Here is an 18,444-nt window from a genome sequence, read left to right as displayed (position 1 = left end):
AAATTATAAGTTCTTGTATTTTTAGACAAGTATTTTACCAAGTTGGAGTTGTTTTAGCTGATTATTTTAGTGATCATGTCATGGTGGTGACCAACACACTGTGTTTGATTTATAGCAGGGATGAAATATCTGTGTTTTAACTATGACAGGCAAAGGGTTTGGGTTCGAAGACCAGAATATAGGACTTTCATCTCCCAAGCTGAAATTGTGTATCGATGGCAGAGTAAACTGTGTCACATATGATAAAAACCAGAAAAGTAGCAAACTCACAAATAATAGCTACAGTTATACTACTAATTAATTAATAATAATAGATCACTGATGTGCATGAAAATACCCGTGACATCAACAACTTCTCCCCACTCCCCTTTTTTTCTTCTCTATAGTTATGGTTTATTTCTATGGCTAAAATACAGTGATGTTCTACTTGAATTATAAGTGCTAGGTCATGTTGGACATGTTTGAATAGAGGTTGGTTGAATCCAAATCTGTGTTTATATAAATTTACCTGAGAAAATCGTAGTAATAAGACTTGTCACCTGTGACAGTACTTTGGGAAGACCAAAATGATTATGCAACTAAAATGAGGCTTATGCAGGATTTAGATCATTAAAACGACTTCTAAAAACTCTCTCCTCCATGACTAGACCTGTTTAAGTGCATATTATGATCTAGATCATGCCCAGAATTAGCATTCTCCTGGATAAACTGACCCTATAAACACCTATCTCCAGTTTTTTGGGTTGCAATATCCAAGGGTTCTTCTGACTATGAAGTCTATGAATATTCCTCTATCACAGCTTTCAAATTTAAATATTTTAACAGTCCATGAAAAAGAAACTATATTTGTAGGACTCCTTCACAAGTACTTTAAGCAATAAGGTGCAGCATCAAATTCCTCCATATTTGCCCTTATTCTGGTGTCAAACTAATATTCCTGAGTATATGACAACAGATTCTTTCCCTTGGATATTTTGTTTCCCCTTAGGACATTCTCTCCAAAATTGGGAGCAACGGGTTCAGACTGAAGAGCGACAAGAATTTTACAGTTTATCCCAATCTCAGCTATCTTCAGGTTTGAATTAAATCTCTGGAGTGCAGCTGTGTTTACCTCACCAGCAGGAATAACCCCAGAGATATCCAAAGTGTTTATTGAGAGAAAATAACACTGCCATGCTGAAAAGGGTAAAATATAGTTGAATGCAATATAGGGTCTTTTTCACTCATAGATACTACGGAATCACTATTATTTTGATTTTGCTATAATTTCCATAATCCTGTTTGGTACTTCCTGATTATATAGATATTTATTAAATATTAAAAGCCATTTTAAAAGCTTTAGAGAGTTTGACTGTGAAATATCATGCTGCAAAACATAATTGTGAGGATTGCTTGCACTTTTGGACCTTTGTGTGTACATTAGAGCACACCCTTCCTCCAGGGCTCAGTCTCATTTATTGTGCAGTTAATGAACAAATATTGGTGTCGTCCCATGTTATCTTTATTACATTGAAGACAAAAGTGATAATATTCCCTACAGGTTTTTTGTAGCAGTCCTTAATATAATATGCAAGTGCTTCACAAACACTGATTTATTTATTATTTTTTCTCAGCAGCTTCATAATATGAAGAATTGTTGTTCTAATTTCACATATGGGGAATCTGGAAACAGAGTCATCATAGACAGAAACATCCATTGTTTTTGGAGGCCAGGTTTAAAAATCTGGATCTGATTTAGGTCAGCATATGTTGCATCATGCAGCACTCTGTATTTAAATATAGCACAGCTCCTATAATTTCAATTGAAGCTGAAAATATCCAAACCAAAAATCACAGCCTTTAATTAAAAACACAGGAAATGAAGAACATGCAATTAACGATCACCTGTTAAATGTTTGAGTAGAATGATTTTTCCATTAAATAGACAGAACTCAATTCCCCAAAGCAACACTTCCTCTTTGATAAAAACATTGCTTTCCTTTCCCCAAGTACTATATATTTCCAGCTTCTGTAGTAAATAGCACAGGACCATATAAGTTTCCCTTTCCACACAGCTCTGCACAGTTCTGCTTCATCTGCAGTCTAGTTCTGTTCTTGTGCATTAGTGGGAATATCTGTTATACAATAATATAAAAATATTATTGTGCGTACAAAAATTGGTGAAATTAATCAAAACATTATCATTTGGCAAAAGTAGTATGAAAAATTACCAGCTAAATAGCTAACATTGCTAAAATTGTTGCCGGGTTTTGATGGTCTCTCAATTCTCTCCTAGACTCTTATCTTGAAATTTGATGTCCAAAAATTGTTGGAAGCATTGCAACCGAGGTATAACCAGTGCTGAGGAGAGTAGAGGGATTGCTTCATGTATTCTTAGTCTTCATGTGCTGTTGCAGTGGGGTCTCCTGCAACATGCATTAGTCAGCGAGGCCCGTGGAAAGAAGTATGGACCGATTCTTGGTAGATGTTTCAGAGATCTTTATTCTCCAGCCACATGGCCGGGGACTGCTGAAGAACTGAGCAATTACGGGACAACCAGGGTCCTCCTCCAGGCAGGGGAACACAAAACAATCAATGGGGAACAAGACTGACCAGGGAGTAGGGAAACCCCGTAGGCTGTGCCTCTACCCCAGGGTCCCCTCCCCCTGGGCCCCACGCCAGGGGGAGGAACCCCAACAATGCACGAAGGTGTGTTGTTTTTTTTCCAGCTGTATGACCTTGTTGGTCATTCTCAGTTTGGGACTCTGGTGACTCCCATACCTTGTAATGTTGCACCCTAACCACCAGGTTTGTATCCTGTGTTTGTACCCATAAGCCTTATCTTGTACTTGTCTCCCTGAATAGAACCCTATTTTTACCTCAGTGTATCTTTAATTTGTTAAGATTGATCAGTACTCTAATCTTGTCTTCAAACATACCTCTAAGATTGGCACAAGAATTTAATTTTCTCTGTTTTTTCATCCATTTTATTAATTAAAATATTGAATTGTTCCATATCCAGGGTCTAGGACAGATCTTTCAAGAGCTGTATTGAGCGCTGAATTTTCATAGACAGCCACTAAAAACTACACTCTAAGAATGCGTTTTGAGTCATCCTTCTTTAAAAATACATGAATGTTTTATCTTCAACTATATTTATTTGGTCAAGTTGCTTTTGAGAAGGACATCTGAGACACTGCCAAGAAATCACACAGCAGTCAAGATGAATGATACATGCTCTTTTTTTCCCATGCTCACAAGACCAGCTTCCATGTTGCAGAAGTCGTTTAGATTGATTTGCAGGTTTTTCTTATAAGACTCTGTAGGCTTTTACTCATCTCCATATTCTCTTGTACATAATTAGAATAGCTTAGCTACTTTTTACAGTATTTTTCTGTAAGTAGGAACCAACTGGTCTATATTGATCCTTTTCTTTTTTGATGCACACCATGTTTGTTTTTTCCAGTCTTCCAGTGCATCACGTATCCTATAAGCATGTTCAAAGTGTGTCAAGAGATGCAAAATTTTCCTAACTAGTTTTGTAACTATACATATAAAAAGCTAAAAAGAGCTTTCTAAACTAAAAGGAATTTTAACCGTGCCTTCCTTTTACTCAGCTGAATTCACAGCCATTTCTTATTACCTTACTACTAACATTAATGTTTTTATGGCTGTATGGTTATGAGCATTATTTGAGGTGAAGATATATGAACAGATTAAAGAAAAAGTGTTAAACACTTCAGTCTTTTACAGACCAGATCCTTCTCTCTTATTATTATTTAGAAACGTACTTGCAGAAAGATTTTTTCTAGTGTTAACAATCCTTTAAATTTCCATATCGTCCTTCTCTTGGTATTTCTGACTTTCTTAGTTACTTAAACAATTCTTTTGCACTTGTGTGCAATAAACAGGCTGTAATTTAAACTTTCTATGTAGTGTTTTCCTCGTTTTAAATGTTAACCTCTTCCTGTACTTTCTGTCTTTCCTCTGCAACCCATTAGTATTTGTGTCCCTTAAATCAAACTCCTGCCTTTTATTTTTACTTTTTTTTCTTTTCTCCTTTTTGCTGACTTTCAAGATTATTTTTTAAATGCATGTTTCTAAAACCTATTTTTTGTTATTTTGTCTTTATTTTCCTCATATTCTTTATGTCATGAATTCCCTTCATTTGTTGATCTTTTTGTCATACAAATTCTGTCTTTGTTAACATTGTTGACCAGTCCCTCGTTCTGGAAATATCAGTTGACTCACATTTAGTTATTTCTCTATCTTCTGTATCAAAAAATTAGCTGGAAAAAATTACTTGTTTGGAAGAGAGCAAATGGAAGGAGGGAATTCCTCATCACTTCATTCTATTTCTGTACTTGCTCCCTTGGTCATTTGGGGTTTTTACTGTTTTAAATATTAACTATTCTAACTTTTTTACTGTAATAAAACTTGGGCAGAGAATGCACTTTAACGGACTTTGGATTTCTTTTGATAGTGAACCTAAGGATAAAACTGAGGCAAATCCAAACTAACTTAGCTCTGGTTAAGTTTAGTCTCATCATAACTTTTGTATTTCTCCACAATATGACCTGAGAGAAATTATAAAAGTGTTTTGATATATAAGGCAGCATTTCTTTTTCTTCTTCCCTGTAGGAAAAGGATATATTCAGTGTGTTTCCTACAGAGATGGAAGAATATTTAGGTTAATAGAAAAGCATATGGTGAGAAGGCTAATAGAAAAACATATGGAGAGAAGATACATAAGTACAAAGTTAGCATCGCACCAAGTAGACAGATGACTAAAAGGGAACTAGTTTATATTTAATAGCTGACTCTTTCCTGGGACATGTCTGATTTTAAGAACAAGCAGAGATTTGGCTTTATTAAAAAGACAGAACTCTCTCCTGCCACTTTCTTTGGGTGTGGTTCCTAAAAGTCAGTAAGAAATGGAGTGATTTCCATTCTGATTGATTTATCAAGAGGCGTCTGGAACTTTGCAGGAAAAGGGCAATAATTAGTAAACCACAATTAGGTTTTACCTAATCAGTCATCCTTTATACTATTATGCAGATATTTGGCTTTTGTCAGACTAGAAATTCTTTGGAAGGAAGAATAGGGTTTCCATTTGTGCCACTATTGGTCAGTTAGACTGCATGGGCAGAGAAAATCCACATGAATTACTCTCAGGAACAGAACTGCTCTGGGGCATAAGGCAGCTACGGTGGGGATGGGCCAGAAGTGGTGGTTTTGTCCTCCCCATTCTCTGACCCAGAACTCATACACTGCACGCAGCAGAAGTAGAAAAGCAGGGGAGTGAAGGCCTGATTCCTGTCTACAAATTTACTTCTGAAAACGTTGATGGAGGTGACTTTAAAAGGGAGGCATTTGCTGAAGGAGCAATGACTTTTGCAAGCCTGTGTAGTTTGCAGTGCAGGGTTTGGAAAGCCATAAAAGAAATAGAACTACTCTAATGGAAAATGATAAAGAAATGGATTTCAGTCAGGCTTGCACTTCAGAAAGAAAAAATTCTGGCTACATCCCAGAAGTCATGTTAGAGGGATTTCATGCCAAAGAAATCTAAGGGGAAAAGGTAAATTTATAAAAGGTAATGTGTACTCTGACCTCTAAAAAGAACCTGTATTTTACAACGTAACAATTCACCAGTTCATCTCTGTGTATTCATATTTTCTCTTATGTTCCTCCCAACTCTATCTCTATAACATAATTAGTTATTCATATCTTGCACTCTTTAAGTATATTAAAATCAGGGATTTATTTCTAAGTTGTACTGTTTGTATCATTACTAATGGAGCTACAGCTTTAAGTAAGGAATGTTTACTCAGGCACATCAAGTATTCACTATGAAAGCAATTAAAGGGTTTGATGTTCACAGTCAAGTATTAATATTAATGTGGAAACTGCATCCAAATCATTTAGAGGTGGTTAGAAAGACCTCTGGGAGTGAGACAGCCATAGAAAGTAGGGACATGATTACAGCTGTATGGGAAAATAATGGAAACAGCTACTCTCTAAGCATCCTCAATAGGGAAGGAGGATCCTCAAAACCTAAATGAATGTGAATAGAAGTGGCAGCTTTTAAGTTTGATTTGCCTGCTATAAAAAATTTTACATCAGTAAGTGTCTAGAGCCTTTGCACTCAAATGTATTTTTATCACCTGTCTCCAAATCCCTTTATGGATAGTACAATTAACAGCACACATGAAACAAAACTGCATGACAATAATTTGCAGACCATTATGATCTCAGAACTGGAACTGTAATTCTCATCTTCTGTTCCTGACACCACCTACTGCCAGACCTAGGGTGAGCCATTTAACTATTGGCTTGATTTTTCCAGCTATAAAATTGATGGGAAAGTTCTAATGTGTCTCAGGGTATATTTGGAAGGTTAATCAATAACACTTGAAAAGTTCTCAGAATGCTGCATCAATAAGATATAAACTTAATTTGCTGAAAATGCGTTTGGATTGACTACCAATCTACAGATACTCTATTTACTCTGCAGTCTAAAAGGATAAAAAAAGAAAACATTTATTAATAAATAAAATTTGAATAAAAAATTATCACCTCTTAAGGATGACAAGAAACCAGCTTTGGCTACAAGTCTCTGTGACAGTCCTCCCTTTTCCACTGCTTTAGGAGATTTGCTTTCAGATTACTGTTTCTTCATTTCTAGATAACTACACAGGAGTTGCTTTAGGCTTGAGAATAGGATAAATCTTTTCAGTGTGTCTTTTTTGGTTTCGATTGCCGTACTGGAACAGATTTGGCATTTTGACATTCAGCATGAATTTTATGCCTCTCTCTCTCTTTATTGTATCCATGTTGACATGGCTGTGTATGCAAAAAAGCACAAATGCATTGCTGAGAGATGTCTGTAAGTCAGTGGTTGAGGGGGAACAGTGTAATGAAGAGAAACATGACATTCCCATAGCAACAGTGGCAAAGCTCTTTATGCTGATGTTGAGTAGAAAATTGCCAGTGATCTAAAGGACAGCAGAAATAAGCTGTATGTGATTCTAAAAGAATTTCTTACTTTGCCAGAAACAAATCAATTTAAGGTCGGTGTCAGAGCCCAGTGGCTGAATAACATTAATATAGAGCTAAAGGAAGACATTTACGACTCACATCACCTATGGAGAGTATATTGTCTTGGAAATTAAAACCCACAGTTTATGTAACTATTTCAGAGTATTACTTATCTCTTGTCACTCCACAAAAATTTTATTTTTTTAAACAAAATGCATGTTTTTCTGAACAGTCTTAGTATCAAGCCTGAGATGTTCCTTTTTTTGCTGCCTTAAAGATACATTAAAGATATATAATTTGGTAGTGTTTACCAAAATCCTGACATATTCTCCAATGGGTTTTACATCTTGCATAGCATTCATCTATTAAATTTTACAGCTAGATGTGTTCTTGCTTTTGTGAGACCAATATTTTTCAGGTGTAGAAACAAATTTCTAGATGCCTAAAGCAAAATAATTTTCCAGCTTGCATTTTGTGAAGATTTCTGTAAAAATTTCATTGGCATCTATATTTCTATTTCTGATTAAAATTGCAAATAGAGCAATAATATTACTGAAGAATCTGTGAGTGGCAGAAGAGTCTGCAAAAATCTGGTTTTAGTTTTTCCATCAAAATCCTAGACAGTTATAATTTTTCAAACCAGTCATTTCATGGAGAGCAGCAGTGTTACTTACATCACATTGTATTACAACAGCTATTTAGAATTTTCTGCATGAAATTACTCTCCAACAAGCAAAATAATTACGTCTCCAGGTAAGAGCATCCCTGCAAACAATTTTGAAAAAATCATACTGGAAAGAGGATCTAGCAGTTAGTAACTCATAGAAATCTCAGCCATTTGACAATGATGTGCAGCCATTTATTTTCACAACCCATTGCTAGCTAACCCTTTTCCCTCTGGCTAGGTTTTATTTTAAAAATGAGATTCAAGGTACAGCATTTTGTAACTTAAAAAGTAAAAGCTACCACTTGGAGTGCTTCAGGGAGCATCACTTCAACATGAAACTACTAAACTAAAGGGATATACCTATCAGTCCAGGTTGTTAATCATCACCCACAGGTTGCTGCTCTATTGGTAATGTATTAGATGTTGATTCCAACTGTACCATTACCGGTGTAAAAACAAAAAAGAAAAAGATTTTCCTTCTTTAGAGTTCATAGTTTCTGAGAAAAAAAAGCCAAATCAGGCATAAATTGTTAGTTGATATGAAGCCCTTTAGGCCTAATGATAGGATGCCTGTATTTTTTCTTTAATTATAGTGAGCTCCTGTTCTGTAATAATTCCGGTCACAATCCAAACATGGCATGTCAGGTTTTGTACCACAGTCATAAGGAATTCTTCATATGAATGTAGTATTTATGGAGCTATATGTGAGAGGCTCTTGTAGAACTTACACATTCATTCAAATAATTTCATACGGTTGTAGATATAGAGTCATAGAATCATAGAATAGGCTGAGATGGAGGGAACAGATCAGTATAATGAAGACCAACTTCTGGCTTTGTGCAGGACATCCAAGAATCCCACCATGTGCCTGAAAGCATGGTCCAAACAGTTGTTGAACTCTGTCAGGCCTTTGAACTCTTGTCAGGCCTGGTGCTGTCACTACTCCCCTGTTCCAGTGCCCAGTCACTCTCTGGGGGAAGAACTTCTTCCCGATATTCAACCTAACCCCCCCCCCCCCCCAAGCCCCCAATACAGCTTAAGACCATTCCCTCAAGTCCCTGGACATCACAGAGAAGAGATCAGTGTCTGCCCCTCCTCTTCCCCTCACAAGGAAGCTGTAATGCAATGAGATCTCCCCTCTGTCTCCTCCAGGCTGAACAGACCAAGTGACCTCAGCCGTTCCTCATACTGCTTCCCCTCAAAGCCTTTCATTATCCTTTTTTACCCTCTTTTGGACACTCTCTAATAGCTTAATGTCTTTCATGTATTGTGGCACCCCAAAACTGCCCCCAGCACTCAAGTGAGGCTGCCCCAGTGCAGAGCAGACTGGGACAATCCCCTCCTTTGCCCGGCTGGCGATGCTGTGCCTGATGCCCCCAGGACAGGGCTGGCCCTCCTGGCTGCCCAGGGCACTGCTGACTCATGTTCAACTCACCATCGACCCGGACCCCCAGGTCCCTTTCCTCGTGCTGTTCTCCAGCCTCTCATTCCCCAGTCTATCTGTCCATCCAGGGTTGCCCCATCTTTAGGTGCAGAATCCATCCCTTTTCCTTGTTGAACTTCATATGTTTGGTGATTGCCCATCTCTCATGTATACATTGTTCTATGAACCTCACTTTATTCTTCCAATTTTAAAGTTTCCTCCTTGTTTTCTTTGCTATATCATTCGTAAATAAATTCCCTGCCTTTTTTTTCAATGTGATCCCAGCCCTCTTTGAAGATCCTTACATTGCTTCAGTCTTTCCTTCACCTGCGTCTTAAGAAATTGTTTGAATAAGACCAAATCAGTTCATCAGAAATAATTATTCAGATATGTAATATGCTACTGAATATTTTATTGTTCTTCACACTACTAGCAGAAAACTAGAATCTTTCGTGCTCTCCATCAACTCAGAAAATGCAAACCTACTGTTAGCTGCCACTTCAACACATGCTGTAACAGTGTTGGTTCAGTTTCAGTCAGTGTTGTATTCATTAGTTTCTCTAAATGATTGAAGTGGAAAGTGATAAGACATATTAATTATTATGTTAACTTTGTGAAATGTGAGATTAATTGAAGGATCAGTTCCAAAGTACTCTAGTTTGCAGATTGCAGGTGAAGTGGGCGAAAAATCTTCCTCCATTTCTAGTGCAATGCTCTTATGGTCAAGTAGGTAACTTTACAGGTAGAAAATAGAAATTATGTATTTTTATCTCAACATGGTTTGAAACACCAAAACCTCCAGTTAAAACTGTATAGGTAAGTTTAGTATAGATTAACTCCACAGTCCTCATTCATGAGTGTAAAAAACACATGTGACCTGGTGATTTGCTCCATTAACTCATGAAATTGCTAAAAAGCTGTGCAGTGAGTCACTGGAATGAAATATTTAAAACAGTGGGTAGGAACAACAAAGAAACTTTCACACTTCTTTCCTTCTGGATTTTGGCTAAACAAGAGGATGGTCAAATGATATGTAAGTAAATATAAAATGCTCTAAAATGGAAATATCTGACATTTGAGAAAAAAAGGCAAGAAATCTGGAGCAAAACTAGTCACAGTACATGTGTTCAAAATGCCCTGCCATTTGTTCCATTATTTGCTCAGTGTTCATATTGCAATAAAATACATTTTCCATACAGCTATAGGTAAAATTATTAACAAGCTTTTCAATGTTACAAGAACTATTCTTGTCTGAAAAGAAGATTATTTGTTAGTGGAATATTTTCCCTCTGTCTTTGCAGTTTTTTGTAGTTTGAATTTTTTACACCATACAATGTTTTCTGCTCCTTATCCTTTTGGACCTGTTGCTTTATGCTGGAAAACTAACTCTGTTTTGGAGGTCTATGTAGTCAGGAAAAGAAAAGAAAAACAGTGAACTTTGATCTTTTCTTTCCTCAATGCAATAATGTGCAATTCCTGTCTTACCTTCAGTACTGTTTTCATTTACATTATACAGTTTATTTTACAGCAGGGCAAGCAAAAATAAAATACATTACTAGTTTCCTATTACCTTCCTGCACATGCTAATGGAAGAGCACAATGCTGCCTTCATGTGAAAATGAAATCCCAAGCTTATCTCTTTTCAGCATTAATGGCAAACTTGCTGACCAATATATTAAAATTATGTACAAGAAAAACTGCTTCCTTGGCTGCTCATATTGAGTCGATTTCATTCATTATGATTCCATATCTGAAAGTGCAGGCTGCAAAATGTGGGGTTTCAAACTCAAATAACATGTTAATACTTCCACAAAATATATGTCTTTAGATATTTGGGACTAATGTTTTCCAGGATTCAGTGTTCACTGAATTCAACAGTAATCTTGCCCATGACCAATGGGAACAGAATATCATGGTCATGTCAGCCTCTGACCCATCTCCTGATTTGTCCTGATACCTTAAGGAGATTCTTTCCTAAGAACTAGTTTCTGTTTCTATAAAATGAGCTTGTGAAAGGTTAACTAGCTGCTTTTGCTGCAACATGGTGAGATGTAGAGCTGTCTGAATTGGCTGTACTTCACTCTAGCTTCTGCAATGATAGACACTGTTTTAGAACTCCTTCATGAAGAACTGTGCCCTGTACATGCAGTTTTGGCTACACATTTGTCCAGGCGATGATTCAGGTTTCAGATTTTATTAAGTTTTGTAGGATCCATAACTTGCTAAGTTCCTAAGACTAGTTCCCCTTTAAACCTTAAGCATTACAGTATTTAGCACTACAGTGTTGCAATATAGGCACTCAGTGCTGGGAGTGGATGCCTTTGACCCCCGGCTCTTGTAGAAGTTTTATTTATGTATTGGGACTTTAAAAAGACAGGATGCAAAATGCTTGCATGCCTCAGTCAGTAAAAAACAAGTCTTTCAAATCCTATGCAATCTGACATATTCAGCTGGATCTGCATTGTTTACACAGATATAGGACCAGTCAACTAGACCAGTCCCCATGCAGTCATTTCAGGGAAAAATTTGCTCTGGAGAAAATCTTCATACCCAGTGTATTCTTATCAAAATTCATTTTCTCTGTGATGTAGGAGGGGAGACCTTTGGTACCTGCAGATTCAGAGCTGGTGCCTAACATCTGAGGTTAGAACTCCAGGACTTTGTATTTTGGCCTTGTTCTTATCTACATTTTGTCTAAGACATCATCATCAAGTAGATAATGATGGCAGTGCTTCCTAGAGTTCAGTCATCATTAGTGTTAGATTAAAGCTGTGTCACAGTCACCCCAAGACAGTCTGCATACCTAAAATTTACACAACATTTATGTTGTAATTTGCTTTTTTTCCCACCTTCATCTTCTGTTGCTGCCAGCTGCTTAAAAACCCAGCATCAGCATACAAGGTATGGGTCATCCTCTTCCTTTAAATCTGTAAAGTGGGAGGTGTGAATCCTTTAGCTAAAGGATTCACAAATGATTCAAATTGAAGAAGATTATTCAGATATTTTGTTTCTGCAGTCAGGACTTTAAGATTTGTAGAAAGAGGATATTGGAATATTATCTTAAAACCAGAAAAGGGTGCCATCATTGGATGTGTATCTGACTGACACTTTTTATGTTAAACTTCGTAATGATAAAGCCAGATATCTCAGTTAGATACTTCATAAACATGAGATGAATTATCTTCTTGGGAAGTAACTCCACAATCACTGTAAGCGGAGCTTAGTGTGATTGGCTCCAACCCTAGAAACTACATTCTTTTTGTCTAAAGTTTGATAGTTTTTGGGTTTTGCTTTCTATTTTAAGATATGATGCATCACATGACTGAACCTGGCCAGACTCAGGTACACCTAACAAGAACTCTGTGCCAGCTTGTGGTTTGTACTGACATCCCTCAGCTCTGCAAGGATTGTCAAACATGCTGCTTGCAAAGCTAGCAGTCCTCCAATCTGTCCCTCTGTTTGTGATAAAGATTAAGGAATGCCTGGAGATCTCTGATAGCTATATGCAAGTAAAAAACACATCATCAGGTCTGACAGAAGAGCAAAAAAAGGTAGAACTACAACGAGAAAATGGAACCCCCTCAAGCATGAACTGAAAAGTTGAGGCTGATGGGTAGAAACCTTGCAGATTTATAAATGGTAGCAAAGAAGTGTCTGAAATCATACAGTCCCCACAAGCTTAGTACTTCTCAGTCTGTAATCAGAACAAGCCTCAGGCTTATAGGTTTGGACAGACATTTGTTGCAGGACTGTCTTTAATTGCCTGCACCTGATTCAATAGTTTCTTCAGTTATCATTGTGCATCATTCATCACTGCCCCACTGCCTCAAAAAAAAAGTAACCTCCAGCAACAGAGAGATGAGTGGTTTGAAAATAAAAAGTTTTGATGTACATTTAAACAACTGAAGGTTTTTCAGCTTCTTATTTGCACTCTATCTATAACGATTACCTTCATTTTGAGCAAGAGTGTTACTGAAGACAATTATACTTTAAACAAAGCTAAAGGGGATGAAATTGAATATGAGTGTTCAAGGACCAAGTATCCCACTTCATGTCCTTGTTTTACTAAAGATAACTGGATCAACATTTCCACAAGTTGCATGCTCAGGTGCCCTCTAGAGAGATGATCTTATTTTGCATACATATACATGTATATGAAGACTATAAGATGTTTTTCCTTGGTACCCTTCTAGGCTTGACTTTAACAATAGGTAAATAAGTATGTACTGTACAACTCTAATTGTAATGACTTTTAATTCAGGAAAATATCTAAAACCATATCAGAAATTAGCATTTTATTTTGCTAAGTGCTGTGTAAAAACTGTAAGAAAGCAGTTTCAGTGCAGAAGTCTATAAAGTAAATCACTTTATGCAAATCTGTTATTTATAGCTTAAGGGAATCAGAAATTATTTGCAGGATAAAACAAGGCAGAGACACTGTTGGTAAACAAAACTTCAATTCTGGAAAATGTATAAGCAATCCAAAATGACCTCTTTTATCTTGTTTCAATTTAATTTATATTTATCCACTGTGAACTCTGTAGTCCAGGTAGGTTTTTTTCCCTCTTATTTGTTGAGCTGACCACAGCTATCAGGAAGGAAACCTTCTCAACTACAGATAAATCCTAGTCAGACTGGAAAAAATGCACAGGAGAATATGTACCATGCAAGATAGTCCAGCAACCTGTCATAATTTTAAAACTTCATTAACTCTTAACTCAGTAACTTTTATTGACAATGTCTGCAACCACATGTTTCAAGTGAACATCAAACCAAGATTGGGTTTCACAGGTGATGTGAATGTAGAAAACTAGTAGAATCATGGAATCATATAATTGTGTAGGTTGGAAAAGACCTTTAAGATCATCTGGTGCAACCACTAACAGGACACTTCCAAACTTAGCCACATCTCTAAGTGCCACATCTACCACACATCTTTTAAATATCTCCAGGGATGGTGACTCCACCACTTCCCTGACCAGCCTGCCCTAAGTTTTGACAACCCTTTCTGTGAAGAAATTTTTCGTAATATCCAAACTAAACCTCCTCTGGTGCGACCCGAAGCCTTTTCCTCTTGTACTATTCCTTGTTAAGTGGGAGAAGAGCCCAAACCCTACCAGGATACAACCTTTTCTCAGGTAGTTGCAGAGAGCAATAAGGTCCTCCCTGAGCTTCTTTTTGTCCAGGGTAAACAACCCTTAGCTTCTCCTTATCAGAGTTGTGCCTGGGTTGGGGCTGAAGAGCATCCTGCAGTGAGGAGCCTCCCTGCAGTAAGCTGGAATAAGTACTGGCTTGGCAGTGACTTCATGTTGAAAATGCATTTCTTTACCCTCATCATAATCACTACTGAATGCATACAGCATCAATCTCAGCCCCCTTTGCTGGTTTCCCACCCGAATTAGAACAGTCTTGCTGAAGCTGTGTCCTCTGCCTAATAGTTTACTTACTCATGTGCAGGCCTATAATCTTCCCTGTACCAGGCCCGTTTTTTGCCCGTCTTTCACCATGTACAAAAAGTTTCTACAAGCAAGATTCATATAACTTGCTAATGCATGGCAAGTTTTTTTCTGTTAATAACAGATGGCAAGGATTGTCATCTTACTGACATTAATATGTTCCCCACTCCCACTGAGCCACCCCATGAGTCCCTGTTAACTGCCAGGAAGTGGCCAGTTGGAGTAGACTCAACCTCCATTATTCCTTGGGCAATTCCTCCTTGAACTTGGTTTTTTTTTTCCTGGTTCACTATTATTTTCTGTCCTTGAGTTTTACATCTTTTTTATATTCTCATTTTCAGTTGATAACCATGAGTCTTTCAGCATTCTTTCGTGTTTTTACTTTTCTTATTTTGCACAGCTTTACCTTATATTCTGTCTTACAGCTTAGGCAACAGATTTCTTTGTAAAATTGAGCCAATATGGCACAGCTGTGACTCACATAACTGAATTTTTGGTCACAGAGAGCTGAACCTCAAGGCTGTGGGTTACCAGCTATTCAGAGTTCCTGTGTAGTAGTTTCTCTGGTATAGTCTTGATATTTGAAGAGAGTGTCATGCAGAGGAATGTTTTAAAAATATACAGGTTACTACCAGAATTGCAGTTGGTGTGTGGAGAATCATTTTGAGAGAAGGCAGCACTGCAAAATGCCCTTGCATCCCTGATGTTAGGAGCATGTTACTGTACTTGTAGGTGTCTGATCATAAGCGTCATGGGTCCCAAAATACAGAGGAGCATGTAAAACTCTTGAGGGACTATGCACAGGTTGCTAATCTGCCTTCAGATTTCCTTGATCTCCCCAAATCGCTTTCCCTTTTTCTTGTTTGTTTTAAGCAGGCAGCTGGCTCATATTCTCAGGTCTGCTGAAGCTGCCATTTCAGCTCTCTGCTCAGGTTTGCCCTAGAAATAACAATTCCTCAACTGCTGAAATGGACAAAGAATGTTGGAGCCTCCAATTCATCTTGTACTTTTCATTGTCTTTCATAGCCATGACTACAGAATGGAAAGGGAAACCCTGCTGAGAAACACTCTGCTGTCAGAGCAATTTACATTTTGCACACCCTTTGTCTTGGCACTGGCTGTTCAAAAGATCTGGTAATAAAACATGTTCTTTCCAGGAGCTTTGTATGAATACCTGAAGAGATGTCCCTGAAGAAGGAGATGATGTGTAGAAGACACCATGAGCTCTTGCACTTCTTTAGTTAAGTTATCAGGATAGAAATATCATGGTGGGGGGGGATCTTTGGGGTATAATCATGACCAAACAGAGGCAAAAAGACCATCTTTGTTGTTTCCTTTCTTTTTTGCATTCATGGAGTCCCAGAGCCCAGCTTACACTGGCATATACTGTAAACTGATGGGTTTGGAGCACTTTTAAATACCTAGTCTTGAGTGGGTATTCTGGCCACTTCCAATCCTACAGTGGAGCCATTCCATTCCATGTGAACTGGAAACAAAGGTCTAGAAACTGTACCTGCCCATCCCCAGGTCTCTCCTCCTCTTCAGCCTTCCTCATATATTTTACTTTCTGTAAGAAGAAATCTTGGAATTGTGGGCTATAATGTAGTTGCAGGATGACCAGAGCTGTCTAGACTTTTCCAGGAGATAGAGTTTAATTTTCTTTTCTACTTTTGCCTTTTGTGCGGCTGCTAGATGACTAAACAGTGTCAGATTCATGGAGGTAGTATTCACGAGAGTAAGCAGCTGGGCAGTGTATTCTTTGCACACATCTGGTGTGAAAGGAGAGAATTGGTCCCATAAGAGATATAATAGTAGCATTTATTTTTATCTACTCTGTGTGGGTGTTGCACGATTTCTGTCCCAACTTTTTCTGTAAAAATTAATCTGGTCTCTTATTCTCTCAGTTCTTGCAAACAGAACTATTTGAAAAGTTAAAATAATTTCTATTTGTCACAAAACTTCTAGCTCCCTGGAAGTTTCATCCTGTTAGATTTAGAAGATGCTAACTAATATTTTGCTTAAATTAATATCTTTTTTACTGATTGAAAAAATATGGGTTTTAAAAAATATTTTAAACATCTGACCAAAACTGATTCATTAATATTATGAGCAGAAAAACCTTTTCCATATTCTTTTAAGATTGTCCAAAAAACGAGGCTAAATATATTGTTGTCATTAAATAAGACTTAGTCTTGAGATGACAATGAGTTGGATTTTTATATTTATTTAGAATTCAGTAACTCATCACCTTTATATGGAATTAGAGTTGTAAAGAATGTCTGACAAACAAGCTCTGCTTTTCTGTTTAGAACAAGCTGCCTATTGATTTGAATTTTTTTTATTTGATTGGTTTGATTTTTTGTTATTGTGCCAGTTTGGACAAATTTGGAGGAAAATATCCTCTGATAGAAGGCAGGTTACAACCACCCCTCCCTCATCAGGTTTGGGAAAAAAAAGAAATTTTCCTTGGAGGAAAGTGGAAGAGATAAAAATTATTTATTTAACAAACACACAGAAAAAGGATAATAATGCTAAATAATAAAACCTCTCTCTGTGGAGAGAAACCTGGGAAGATTTCAGAGTCCTTCTGTAGGTGTGGTGTCTCTCTCCTCCTCCTTGGAGCTGGGTCGTGGACCCACTGCCGGAGCCTTGGTGGAAAATTCTCCCAATGTGTTCTGATGCTGAAACAGTCCAGAAGAGATGAAGGGAAAAACCGAAGTCCCAGGAAAACAAAGTTCAACCCACCATCTCCCTCCAGAGAAAAGGAGGCTGTCTGAAAAGCAAGAAGGGTGCTTCCTCTGCTCTTGCTACCGCAGCAGAAGAATGCAGAGGAGTACTGATTGAACAACTGATTTGAAAAGTTCACTCGGTTTTTTTCCTCTCCCCCCTCTCAGGCTCAGTTTAAAGGCACAGAAAGGCACAAAATTAATTTCTGGGCATAGAGCAGTGATAGGGGATACACATCATAAAGTCACCCCAAGACAATTATGGAGTTCGGTTATTCTTCAACCCTGCCGAGTATCAACTATCCAGGAATATAACAAAGAAAAGAGGAATATCAGATGGATACATTTGCAAAGCTGCCATCATTTCACTCTAATGAAGGTAGGCTGGTAGAGGGTCAGTCATTTCCTGAAGTGAGGCATAAAATATTTCATAATCTGTAGCTTTCACAGTATGTGATACATACATATAGTGTGCTGAATGTTACAGATGTGCTCTGAGCCTTCCTGGGATTTTGCTGTACATTTTTTGTGCCCTTTTTTGTGTGTAATGGCACAAGTCCACATTACTGTTCTGTCCTCTTTAGGATGGTGGCATCCATTTCACAGTCTGACAGAAGTTACTTCTCATCTCCCAGTCTAAAAGTTCCTCTCCTTGTGGGAGAGCTTTACTTCTCTCTCTCACATTAACACTGGGAACATTGTAGTTTTACTGGTTCCTCTGTTTTCTAGTGTTCATTTTTTATGTAGGCTATTCCATATGAAGTTCAAAGATAAGTCTAGAAACTGTATGACTTTCACAGTTCCACCAAATTTCAACAGCTCATAGCCATTTAGCTTATTTATAACTGTCTGGTAGACTGTTTTATGTAACTTTTACTTCAGACTTTCACAGTTCCCAAGACAAATACTGCTGTTTATTGAAATGACCAGCAGAAGCACAGAGCAGCTTTAAAGATATTCATTTATTTATTACTTTTTTTTTTTTTACTATGAACTGGATGTTCTTTCCAAACTGTTATTCATGTAAAAACCTCGATACAGTCCCTGAGAGAACTTTTTGAAAGTCAGCTAAGAAAATATGAAGAATTAGTAGGAAAGTTTCACTTTTTGGTCATTTTTAGCAAATAAGCTACTGGAAAAGGTGACATTGTCATC

Source organism: Corvus cornix, chromosome 3 (genome assembly GCF_000738735.6).
Source record: "Corvus cornix cornix isolate S_Up_H32 chromosome 3, ASM73873v5, whole genome shotgun sequence".
Taxonomy (NCBI): domain Eukaryota; kingdom Metazoa; phylum Chordata; class Aves; order Passeriformes; family Corvidae; genus Corvus; species Corvus cornix.
This window is presented reverse-complemented; position numbering follows the sequence as displayed.